This window comes from Cephus cinctus, unplaced genomic scaffold (genome assembly GCF_000341935.2).
Source record: "Cephus cinctus unplaced genomic scaffold, Ccin1 Ccin1_scaffold0123, whole genome shotgun sequence".
NCBI classification, from domain to species: Eukaryota; Metazoa; Arthropoda; class Insecta; order Hymenoptera; family Cephidae; genus Cephus; species Cephus cinctus.
Window position 1 is genome coordinate 422,117 of NW_014332857.1, and position 12,081 is coordinate 434,197.

At 41.6% G+C, this 12,081-nt stretch overlaps 1 protein-coding gene across 1 annotated transcript in view; it reads left to right on the forward strand.

Moving 5' to 3' along the window:
* The window catches only part of LOC107275055 (homeobox protein aristaless), a 58,735-nt gene that overhangs the window by 4,328 nt on the left and 42,326 nt on the right, over window positions 1-12,081 (forward strand). The gene's annotated exons all lie outside the window — the stretch shown is intronic.

A 12,081-nucleotide genomic window follows, 5' to 3' on the forward strand; every position in this document is an offset into this window, starting at 1 on the left:
TTTTAACCCCCCCCCCACCCGCAGTTTTATATTTTTATCTTCATTTTTTTTCATCCCATGTCGAATTTTAACGTCTTCCGTGTCAAAACTAATATTCGTATTTCTCGCAGTTTCCATACGACACCTTACTAACCCCAACAGACCCAACTCATTTGACAGTTGACAGCCGAGAAAAAAGGATAGCATGAATTACCTGGAAATTAAAAAAATATAAATAAAAAAATCTCACAGGCGCCACGAGCGAGAACTCGTGCGATCCTTTCTGGACTCCGAAGAGTTTTGATATATGACTCAATAAAAGGGGACCCAGGACGGGCCCCGCGAGTAAATATCAAACGTAAAATGTTCACCTCGTTAAGTTGGGCCCACGGACCATCAAGCCCGGAGACACGCGTACAAATTTTCAAAGATCCCAATGCCAATTAACGTACCTCGTAATTAATCAGACATATACATATATGTGTATATGGTCATATTTGTAAATAAAACTTGATGCCGTATATATAACTATATATAACCTTGTTTGCAACCACCTGTCTCATAAAAAAAAAATAATAATTTTAGATGACCATACGTGCCATACGTGTTATTTCGATTTACCTAAGAGTCGGCCAATTTTCATCATCCTAAACGACGGAATGCGGTTGCAATCAGCCGCGACGCTTAACGCCGCGCGGTCGCAAAGTTGCGCGGCCGTAAATACTTATTGCTCGTAAAACGTGTTCAGTAACTTCTTAAAGAGGATTCAAAAAGTAACGAGTCGTCCCTTTTCAATACGATTTACATAGCTTTACGAACCCCTTTGTATATTACTTGTTTATGCCCGGTCCTCATTGGCGGGAAATATTCATACAGGTATACTTGGTCTGTACGTGCGACAGAATCTACTTGCGGGTAGTAGGAAGACAGTGTCGACATCTGGGAGACGATGACGCTCAAGTGTCTTCGTTGTATCCTTCTACAAGATTTATGTATTTTATGATAAAAAAAAAATAGTCGTGGGCGGGAAATTGAAAGTATACAGAAAGTACGAAGTAATGAGTGAGATTGTGGAGAATGAGAAAAAAATATAGAAAAAAAATTTGAAAAATATATAATATCCCTGTACATTCAATATAACGTAATTCAATGCCTACATTATTCATGAAAATCGAGTAATCATGGTTACCAATGGCTCCCTGCTCTTTTTACGAGACTTTCGAGACAGAGCGTTGCGATTCTCCTCGGTCGGTACAAACAAATAATTAATTAATTTACCATAGGCGGAAGTCGTACGAACTTCTTGCAGTCCCGCAAAGACTTCACGACTGTGAATTTCAGGTAATCAGATAAATTTAAAAAAAAAACGGACAGTTACAATTTTCCGTGAAACTAGATTCTTCCGTTAAACAAAAATGTCCCTAGATCACTACCCAGACACCGCAAGGACGTCATTAAGAAATCCCATAGACATTTTCACTGGGTATTCGGAAGTCCTATGAATGTCCTCATAAGGTCTCCGGCCTTCCTCTGAATATCCCGAGGAGGTGCAAATGTCCGCATATTCATGATCCTCCGGACATCCTGGAGGAAACCCACTGGACATGTTTAGACGTTTTATGGGATTTTTACAGGAGGTTTTTATATCTGCCCTAGAGAAGCATTTCTTTCACATGTCTAGCTGTGCATGCATTATGAATATATCGCGTACAAACTCCAAGTTGAGTTAGAAGACCGTAAGTATACAGGGTGAGTTATCCTAGACTTTGAATCTGAGAGAAGTCTCTCTACGTATTGGGCGCGTTATTCTCTATCGGATTAGTCCCACCGTCCGCTTAAAGTGTTATACCGTATATTAATTCTAATTTAATGTATATTCCGTATTCGAACCACAATGCGGTTATTAGATTCAGTCCAAGACATCGACTGATTTTGTTAACGGTCGAAATCAGTCGATGAAATTGGATAAAATTTAAAAACCGCAATAGTGGTTCAGTTACGTAATATACCCTCATTTTCATTCGGAACTCAACATAACCTTATTTATGTATATTATGTAAGTAGAATCTAAAAAATATGTAAAAATAAAATTATATAATTCTTATAGGATATCCTGCCGATTCTGAGGATATGCTATGTTCTTAATAGCTTATGCCAAGATTCATAAATATGTATATGAAGCGGGACATCTCGAAGTTGTCCTAAGGTTGTCAGGACAGTTTTGGGACATTCGGAATGCAATTGGGATATCCGGAGGACGTCATGTGCTGTCTGGGTAGTGTCTTTTTGGGCATACACGTTCAAGAAAAAAAAAAAAGAAAAAAAAACGGAAATTTGTATTAATACTCTTCATGCATAGGCGCGAGTCGAAAACACCATAGACTAAATAGCTCGTAGTAGGAAATTCATATGGAATAAAAAAACGAGGACCCTTTGACTATGGAACCCTAGGGTTTTTTTCTACGCAAATCGAATCGGAAGGCGGTCGAGAACAAAGCGATTAACGCAGGTTTCTCATGGGCTGAACGTTTTCTTTCTCTATCGTCACTTTCTATCCGTTTCTCCCTTTCTCTTTCCCGCTCGTTCTCTTGCCCCATGGAAGACAGATAAAGTCATAGCCCCGTAAACGAGCTCAGCCATGCCCCATTTTCCTCAGCGATCGGACAAGGTGCGTACGAGCGATGCGTTCACGTTTTTCTCGAGGTTTCTAACCCTCAAAAATAATTAATTTCTTCCCCTAGACTGCGTTATGCAGCAGAATATTTTTCCTTGCCAGTGACCAACCGTGAAATCCCTAGTGAATCGAGTCCCATGCTTGAATTTTCTTCGGTTCCATCAATCCACTAAACTTGACCCCATGCATATACATACATATACACATAAAGTAACTAGCAGGCAGGTATAATTCCCTATATAAGGTCAGTGATAAAATTCACTGATTTCCCCCACGCAAATCGCCAATAAAGACAAAAGCAAACATTGGAATAGCGTCTAGTGACTTTTCTAGTGACAAAACAGAGCAAAACACGATACATAGGCATAGACTGTATAACATGTAGATAAGCGTTAATGAACCGTCTTCTTCGGTCATTCTACCTTTTTTTTATATTCAAAGAGCGCCACGGACACGCCTGAACAGCTCTATGATTTTCATCCACTTCTTCCCGTTCGTGGCCCCCCCCCTCCCTCCCCCCTCAAAGCGTCTCCCGTCGCCGAGCAACGGTGTTTGTTTTCGCCGCGTGACAACCAGAACATTTTTCTTTTACGTAAAAAGCAGCCAGGACCCGCGCTACCTTGGTACGACCTGGATGCCACCGACTGAGTGACGAAATCATCGAACCGCAAATATTATAATTTATATACAAACTTATATATATAATATAAATATCCATCAACTATATATATATATATATATATATATCCTAAAGCTCTAACCGCGTTGCAAAATTACGAATTGATGAACCGTAACGAATGATTGAATTAAAAAATGTGTTTATGACAATCAAAAGGTACTTCCGTCATTATATTGTTATTAATAATATTATATTATATATTATATACATTGATATATTATATACACCATCATGCCCGGATACGGTAAACGGGTTGCTAATATATTAAAATATATAGCGATATTCTAGAATAACTTTTTATCAGTATCTAAAGTAAAACAGGTGTAGCCGTGAGGTCAGCTAAGGCCATTTGCCGGACGCAGTTCCGTTTTATCGAGTTTTCATCTCAATTACGTCAAGGGGTTGTTTCTTGCTCTGAAGATGCTGACGGCAGCCACTGCTTGCTCTCTTTATCCCTCGTTGCTCTTACTCTCTCTCTCTCCCTCTCTCTCTCCCTCTCTCTCTCTCTCTCTCTCTCTCTCTCTCTGCCTCTGCATTTGTCATTAGTTCCACGTGGACGAAGAGGAGGACAGTAACCGTTGCTTGTTCGTGAGGAGCAGAAGAGGTCGAGCGAGCCGGATCCGTTCGAGAATGAAATTACGCGGGCCATCAGGTGCCGTGTAATGACATTTTCCAATGAGTGGACAGAGCGCGATGTATACACTGGACCCGTCTTCCCTCCCATTGTTTCTCTCGGCTGTAGAAACGGTGCAGTGAAATTTCCTTCGATTCCCAAGCAAACGCCGTATGGGATTTATTAGCTGTAAAAATTGAATTAAATTAATAAATACAAATTGAAAAATAATTTTTTACCAACCACATAATAATCGATACAATTTCATTTTTCTAAACTTGGAACAAAATTTCTTCGTCCGCTCGATACAGAAATTCCGGATTTTTGAATTCTTATTATTTTCATGAATTTCTCGGTAACCATCTGAAATTACCGAGAAATTTCAATACAGCCGAGATACCATCCAAAAGGATATACTGAACTATGCGATAGCTGTGCAAGTGTTATTACATTGCGCCGTGCATTAATTCACCGTTTCTTATTTCCGTAAAGGCGATCAGGCCGATATCTCTGACGGTACTGTTAATGGCGTCGAGACGTGACACAAAAAAATGTCACGGCTTCACGGTGAATTTTAATAAACGAAACGTAACAGTATATTCGTCCGGGATGGAACGAAGTCTGGACGAACTGTTGATTTAGATGCTAGCCAATCGGTAACGCTTACTGTATGCTGTCCGTGGTGTAATTCGATTTCGATTAAAATGCCTATTCAACGTGAAATACGCGAGGAACAATATGACGTGAGAATAGCAAAAGAAAAAAGTGGGAATTTGTTATCCTTCGGATTGGATAAAACGTAGTCGAACGATTTTCTATATTCGAATTAAAATATGAAGATTGGGTTTTTTTTATACGTCACCTTTTTTTTTTTGCGTTGTCAATTAGTCGAACGCTTTTTTGGACCGATTACGTCATTTTTATTGTCATGTTATTTCTTCATACACTATGTGTATATATATATATATTTGGTTTGAAAGTTGAAAAAGATTTTTCGAATACCGATCACCACCTAGTGGCAAGGACACGCATTCCTGGTACCGGTGGCCCTTCCAAGTGTTTTCCTAAATTCAGTTAAGATAATCCCACTAGCCCACCCTGGAGTTACTAACTTCTACGTTCCCTACCTGCCACTCGATAAGACCCTCGATAGTTCGACTCCTCTGACTACGCCGGTTCACCGATAGACTTTTCTCCCAATGCCCACATTAGTCGGTATGTCTTCTCGGTAACCCATTAGGGAGTAAGACAGTCTGATATACCTTGAGATGGTAGCCGGACCCAAATGTTGGGATCGTCAATGTTAGAGGTCAAAAAGAAATTGCTCTGGATAATACACAGGTTACAGATGTATATATATATATATATATATATATATATATATATATACAATATATATATATATACATATGTATATACACCCAAGTCCCATATATCCTAAGACGTTCCTTCCGTATTGAAATTCGGTGAAGGCTTTATCGTCCTTCCCCCTCGATTAATACCCAAGACGCACTTTTAGCTAATGGATTCCGCGAAGTTATTTCGCATGATTAATTTCACATTGGAGTCTCGAAGAAATGGAGAAACACGTTGCGTTTCTCATGAACGCTATCGAATTGGGACTGTTGTCATTTCTTTACCAGTCCCTCCCCTCCACGCCCTTCTAACCCCCCTACCCCCTTTCCCTACAGTCCATTATTTAATAAATCTTCCAACCCATCATTGGCAAGGCAGTCTCTTTGAAAAATTGTTTTTCTTCCATTTTCAAATCTCCCGCCATTATTCCTGGACAGCTTATTAATATTTTCGATAGTCTTTTTTCTTGTTTTTTTTTTTTCATTCGGAAGCTATCAACACGATATTACGTGGTTACCAATATACGTGTTCCGTTATAGATATAGAGGTTTCAAAGAACGTCGCCATTAATAATGTCGATGTTAACCTCGTCTATAAGAAGTCGAGTAATGTAGGTATTGAATAAAAAAAGAGGGGAAAAAAAAAGAAAACGAAAAAAGAAACAAGATGCTGAAGGATGAAGTAAAAATCCGAAATCGACACCGAGACGAATCCTCCTCCTCCTCTCCCGTCTCACCCTCGAGATAAGCATTACGTACGACCGGGGTATCGCGTGCAGGATAATCAACGCGGGTAACATTAATTATCGTTATCAAGGTCCTCGGTCTGAAGCGTTAAACAACGGGAACGCGAACCGCGCTGAATTACGTAGACAGCACGCTCAAAGAGGCCGACCATTCCGAGATGCAACCGGCGATATGCAGTTTTAGCTTACGAGTCTATTTGCAACGTTACGTTGCACGCAGCGCACCTAGCGGATTTTACCGGCAGCGAACTTCATTATCGAATGGACGTTGGAGTATTTCATGTGAAACACGGGTATACGTCAATGGGATTGTGATGGATGTTTGAATTATTGACAATAAGATTAATACGGATATATATATATATATATACTCGGTGGTAAAATAGTAAACGACATATATTTCGTGTACGGCTTTATTTAATAGAAGCCAATCAGCGATCCGGCTCCTCCTTAATTACCCGACTATGACTCCTCGGTGGTAAAATAGTAAACGACATATATCAATGGGATTGTGATGGATGTTTGAATTATTGACAATAAGATTAATACGGATATATATATATATATATACTCGGTGGTAAAATAGTAAACGACATATATTTCGTGTACGGCTTTATTTAATAGAAGCCAATCAGCGATCCGGCTCCTCCTTAATTACCCGACTATGACTCTCAGGTATCTCGTGCCGTTGGCTTAGCGTATGCGTGGCTTCACGTACGAGCTGATTGGACAGCTGTAAAGTACTTTGTTATATGTATATAGCATTGCGTGGTACATACGGTGTGAGGTAGTACGTGAGATACTGGAAAGAGAGAGAGAGACAGTGTAAAAATAAAAGGGCACTTCGATCACCGTGGCGCTGTTGAGAGAAAAGATAGAAGTAGATGAGACGAGTAAAAGAGAGCGAGAGAGATAAAACATGTATTTATTCGCCTAGAGTGAAGCGCGGCCTCGTACTACTGAAAAATAACGAAACAAGAGAGCGGCCGAACACGATTGGACGCAGGTAATTACCATCGCGGTTTAGGCAAACCAATTAAAAGCCAATCTAGATTGTCCTTTGTTTGCGCCGCTGCGGTATTATATTGTTCGGGAGCGCTCGCCGATACCGATCGGCATCCTCTCCTTTTGTACAGCCCTTTTGGTACCGGTTCACCACGGGATACCTACGACTCCGTTGCGCGGGAACAATTTTTTTTTGGATCTGTAATATAGAGTTTGATAATTCTAGGGAATTTTTTTTCTTCCACGTTTCTAGTTACGTTCAGTTGGTACGATTGTAAGGATCGTGGGTATTCGTGATAAATATGCGATTTGGTCTTGTGCCAAGTGAATGAAAGATCGAAGTGATACTATTGTTGCGCGACAGTGTCGACCTCTGTTGGCCGGTATGGTAAGGAAGTTGAAAAGTGTCAATATGGCGGCGCGAGTCGCGAGTGTCAGAGACTCTTGAAAACAAGCTGTAAATCATTACGAAATTATCTCCGTGCATAAAGTCCAGTCCATTTAGGAGTCTAAGTGGCCGCCATGTTGTTCGTGCTACGAGGGGGCCCCAACTGGATCTGACCTCATACTCGGGCACGTTCTTATCGTTCGAAACAAATGACTGGTCTGCGTCTGATAGCCCCCCGTTGGACCCCCTGTGGGTCCCAAATGGAGTTAAAAAATCATCGGACTCTCGGCATTCCGAACCTGTCGTCTAGGAACATGACATTTGTTTACTTTTATTCTTCTAATTGACTCACAATTGGGGATTCCAATAATACGATTTCGATTGAATCCTGAATTGACACAGTAAAATGAAATTTGCAAACGGCCACGATCGCATTTAAATTCTATTTTGAGTCTCAGGCAAACGGAAACATCGAGTGAAATGCGGCGATTACGTTTCATTAATGGTCCTGCTGCTCAGGGGGTTGGTAAACCTGGGTAAATTGTGGTAAATCTATTATGGTTGCGTGTCTTGGAATATTATACAGGTCTATTCAGTTCAAACCTACCAGCCAGATTTAACAGCTGTCCCGGGGTTGCGTTGGTTAAGCAGCAGTTGGCAAATATAACGTTTTCCAGTGATGACTGAAAAATTCGAGTGATCGGTACGTCCGTCTCTCTCTTACGTGCGTGAACGGTCATAAGTCCGTCACTCTCGCACTCGTAGGAGGTATAGGAAAATAAAAAAATACAAAATTCCAGCCCTTCCCTCTCGACGGATCGTATCATACATATTCCAAAATTCATTTAAAAAAAATGCTTTCTAACTTTCAACGTTAAAACATCTGAATAATCATACGTTCTCATTAATCCCTAAAAAAAATTACATGTAAAATCATTCAATTTTCCGTGTGCTCCTCCCACGTAAAAGTGCGATCCGAGTATCAACGTGGGTGCCAGCTGCCCACGCGTCCACTAAAACATCGTAAATCGTTAAAACCGCGAATGACCACGCGAGTAGAGACTTTTAAAAATACGTAATTACACATGGCGGAACACCAGGAACGACTGTGACCTGTGATCTCATTAGCAATTCCAGATTCACTGGTAAATACATCATAAACTGACTGTAAATCAAGACGGACCTTAGCACCAATAGGAAAGACATGTATATGTATAACAAATAAAAAGCCAGTCCCACACTAGACAACAAGTTATTCTACCCGAAGGCAGCTTTACCCATTTACGGTCAACGTGCCGTTTTTAACCTCATGGTATCCATACCCGATTGGCACGGCACCCATAAAGTCACTGTCCACATGTGAACTAGAATGAAAGCTGGACCGGAGCGACAAGTACAGGTTACAAGCAATAGAGATAGGCTTGAAGTTTGAGTTCAGTAAGTTGGCGTAGAGTCAGCGCGGGGCACCCTGGGCCGTTTCAGTCAGGTCAGGCCCAGCGATAGCGTACATGCGGTGTAATTGCAATTAGCATATATCACATTGGCGTAGCAGTGTTGTGAGCACTAGGACACGCGATGCCATTGGCGCCGACTTCGAATGCTTTTAGACGAGCCGTGCCACCGAGCATTCACATTAGAACACGTGTAAAACTATCGGTTACCGACTGTACCTACATACGGTAATGCACGACGTTAAATCTCTGGTTGACAAACGCGGCCATTTACCTTAAGTCGCGTACACATGTTACACATTGCGATACGTTAAAATATATAGAAAACGCAAAGCCGCGATTGCTCGAAGATAGCCGATATCTCAGTTAAAATCGTAAATTTCTCGCACAAGATTATTATCGGTCTACAGGCACGGGATAATAGACACACGGGAGCATCACGCTTCGACGCCATTGCGCGGAGAACAAATGTGCTTGGGTATCCCGTGCATAATTAATGAATTATCGTTAAACCACGTCGTAAATGCGTTGATGTTAAAATAATAAATTCACGGAATTCCATTACTAGTGCAGCCACGGGTCACTCGACCGTTCTCGTCACGCTCTCGTGCATTCGCCTCGTAACGGAGGAATGAATGGTCGTGCCGGTGTGAGGGCACCCTTAGGACGCCGTACGGTCGGCGGTTTAAAATCGTCTGATGGAAGCCATTACCCGTGATATCGAACGGAGCACGCAGAGAACGTCTTACATTTAACTAACCGTATTACGTGTTTTAGAGTGAAAAAAAATCTACAAAATTTACAGAGGCCTTGGTATAATTAACGAACAATCAAATTCAATGTTATTCGTGTAATTAAATGTCATATTTGTCATGGTCGTAGGAGACTCGATTGGTCGCAAGAATGGAAACGAATCCCGTTTATCGATGCAACAGTGTGTACAGTGAAGTCGGCCATGTTGACGGCAATTATAATTACTTGTAAAATAGTGAGGTCGTAAAGCGCAATTAAATATTATTACCCTTCCCTGTTATGGTCAGCGCAGCCATTGCTGCCAGCCATTTCTATTCGACTCCAGTACTCCACTCCATAACTCATCGATGTACCGTGGCTCTACTATAGATTCCAATTGGTATGGATAATTTTAATCGTACTTCTATCCGGATGATAACGCCGTTTTAATGTCGCACTGATTAAGACACGATTCTGACAATCTTCGTTTCTTGTTTTTTTTATTTACTTTCTAATCCAACCTGTTCTACTTGCCTGGACAAGCAATCACGTCCTTTGTGAATTCACGGAGAGTAAACCTAACCTAACTCAAGTAAGAACCTGATCGCGATCACTCCCCGTAGACCATGGTCCAGGCGTAAGAAATACGTAGACCTTAGTACCGAAGGTGTGGGCGATGATGATACCAGGCAAGCGTGGAGTGCGAGCCATTGTCGTTGCGATTGCCTGGCTGCGCGACTAATTATCAGGGACGCAGCGTCTTGGAAACTTGACTTAAATTTCTGGAATAATAATCTGGGGAAGTCCTCTCTAGGTGTGTGTATGTCTATGTAGATCCTAGGAAATATCTTCTAGCATATACACCAGACAGAATTCTACTATGGAATGGTACTGGACTGTGACCTTATATTAGTACCATAGAATTCGAAGGTTTAAGCCAAGTTTGTATTTTATTATGGGCCTACACGGTGTCACGTTGAATTGAGCCTTATGGCTCTGGAGCTCTGGGTTAGCGGCACAATGGAATCACCGATGAACGGCAGCGTGACGAATAGGCGTCACCGCTACGGTAACGTCTTTACTTCTGTGATGATGTTCCTGGTCGGGTCTATATAGACGTATACAGTAACATCCTGGACAATGGTCAGCAAGGAGTCTCTCTGGCTGCTTGGTCGGGACGTGGTATAGAGACGCCTGTTAACGTGTAACTCGTTCAGGAATTAACGCCATTAGCTGAAGACCCAGGGAGCTCGTGCATTCAAACTTTGGATCCTTTTTATTTGGGACGTTTACCGTCACTAATTCACAGATTGGACAACAAATCTTTTTTTATGCCGTTGAACAAAATTCCTTGCGACTAGGTACAGTGGACAGTGACCATGTTCAGGTATACATATATGCATCAGGAGGGAAATGGAAACCGAATTTTTCTACATCACCCTCAGGATAATAGGTATCTATATATCTATATTACGTGCACACGTATACATTAAGTATATGGCAGTGCATTATAGAAATAACGCCAATCTGGTGAAGCTGACGATCACCCAGAAGATGTTCCAGGAAAGAGTGAATGGAAGCGATCGTAAAACAATTTTCTATGGCAAGGAAGATCGCGAGTCCCGGAAGATCTCGTGATCTCGCGCAGTTATCAAAGAACAAATAATATCCCATGTATAAAAATGACAAAGGAATTGGTATACGTTAAAGTGACGTGACTTCTGCCAAGATAAGAGCCAGGAGAGCAAGATCAGCAGAATCACATTCTGATTGGCTAGGTTGGTCGCGGATCGGCCAGCCCCTTCTGTAATTGGTCGGCACTCAATTGCCGCTCATTAGGTAACTGCCTGTTTTTTGCAGAGCGGTGACTACGAGCCAGAGTAAAACCTGCCCCACCGAGTCAGGGCGGCTTCGGGTTTGCTGCTATAATGAGACACCGCGTCGTCCTGGACCAGAAAGAAGCTGGAGGTGTAGTAGGCAGACAAGATCGGTTCTGGATATACAATTGAAAGATCCCGGGCAACTCTGTCCTTAATTACCAGATTGAGAGTAGAACATAGGATAACCTGAAATTACAAAGATCTCTTAGTATAATGATCCATGAGTAGCTCACGGAAATTCTGTCTTTTACTGCCTTTCATTCTCTATTTCCTGTCTGAAGTTCATACGAGACGGAATTCGATCCTGACTTCGAGACTTAATCGACACTGGCGTTCGATTACTTGGAAACGTAGAAAATCACCCGATGACTCGACTCCTTTATCGCCATTGGGAACGCATCGAAACTGGACGCGTTTACACGCCAGATTCCCATCCCTTGTACACATTTCTTTTCGTTCTCTGTTACTTCCCGTTTGGTCTGTCTTTATCTTTGTCATTCTCTCTCTCTCTCTCTCTCTCTCTCTCTCTCTCTCTCTCTCTCTCTCTCTCTCTCTCCCTCTCTTTCTCTCTGTCTGTCT